Here is a 1,591-nt window from a genome sequence, read left to right as displayed (position 1 = left end):
TTCTTTGGAACTCTGCATTCAGATGCTTATATCTTTCCTTTTCTCCTTTGCTTTTCGCTTCTCTTGTTTAGGATCATCAAATCTAAAAGTTAGTGCAGGACTTCCCTGGTGGTCCAGTTGATAAGAATTCACCTGCCAATGCAGGGAACATGGGCTTGATCTCTGGTCCAAGAAGATCCCACATGTTGCAGCACAACTAAGCCCATATGTCACAACTGCTGAAGCCCTCATGCCCTAGAGCTCATGCTCCACAAGAGAAGCCACCGCAATGAGAATTCCACTCACTGATACTAAAGAAAGCTCCATGAAGCACCAAATACCTAGTGTAGAGAAAAACAAACAAGTACATCTTCTAAAAAAAAAAAATTAAAAGTTAAAAGCAACTTTGAAACTTAGAGATAAATGGTTCATTCTTGCTCTAAAGAAAAAGTGGAACATGAAGCCCAGTGAAATACAGTAACTTGTTCTAGATTATTTACCTTGTCTGGGACCAGAAATGAGTCAGTTAACCATGCCTCAGAGGTGAGAAAATTTGAGAGAATATCTCAACTATCTAGACAGAGTACTGTGGGATGAGTAGAATTAAGGTTTATTTCTTATGTAAAAATGAAGAAAATATTTTCACTAAATAATAAAACACATTTACAAATGTTTAGGGGCTTCCCTGATAGTTCAGTTGGTAAAGAATCCACCTGCAATGCAGGAGACCCTGATTCAATTCCTAGGTCAAAAAGATCTGCTGGAGAATGGATAGGCTACCCACTCCAGTATTCTTGAGCTTACATTGTGGCTCAGCTGGTAAAGAATCTGCCTGCAATGAGGGAGACCTGGATTCGATCCCTGGGGCGGGAAGACACTCTGGAGAAGGGAAAACCTACCACTCTAGTTTTCTGTCCTGGAGAATTCCATGGGCTGTATTGTCCATGGTGTTGCAGAGTCAGACACAACTGAGCAAGTTTCACCTACAAATGTTTAATGCCTGGTATGACAAGGACATTGAGGGCAGGAGGAGAAAGGAGCGGTAAAGGATGAAATTGTTAGATAGCATTATTGACTCAATGGACATGAGTTTGAGAAAATTCCAGGAGATGGTGAAGGACAAGGAAGCCTGGCATGCTGCAGTCCATGGGGTCACAAAGAGCTGGACATGACTGATTGTCCAAACAACAACAAATACCAAGACGATCATTATCTTGTAGAAACAGGGCTATATGCTTCCTGGACATTTGTCACGTGATGAAACACCCTTCACCTGGGAAGTTAAGGGACTGGTTTAAATGTCCAAGGAAAATGTGTCCATCAAGTCTTAAACCATTTCAGTACCATTAGATACTAGAATGGTCACAAATAAAATTTTGTCCTCTATGCTGCTGCTGCTGCTGCTGCTAAGTCGCTTCAGTCGTGTCCAACTCTGTGAAACCCCATAGGTGGCAGCCCACCAGGCTCCCCCGTCCCTGGGATTCGCCAGGCAAGAACACTGGAATGAGTTGTCATTTCCTTCTCCAATGCATGAAAGTGAAAAGGGAAAGTGAAGTCGCTCAGTCGTGTCTGACTCCTAGCGACCCCATGGACTGGAGCCTACCAGGCTCCT

Source organism: Bison bison, unplaced genomic scaffold, assembly GCF_000754665.1.
Source record: "Bison bison bison isolate TAMUID 2011002044 unplaced genomic scaffold, Bison_UMD1.0 scf7180017864492, whole genome shotgun sequence".
NCBI lineage: Eukaryota > Metazoa > Chordata > Mammalia > Artiodactyla > Bovidae > Bison > Bison bison.
The sequence above is the reverse complement of the archived record's forward strand: the minus strand, read 5'-3'. Positions refer to the sequence as shown.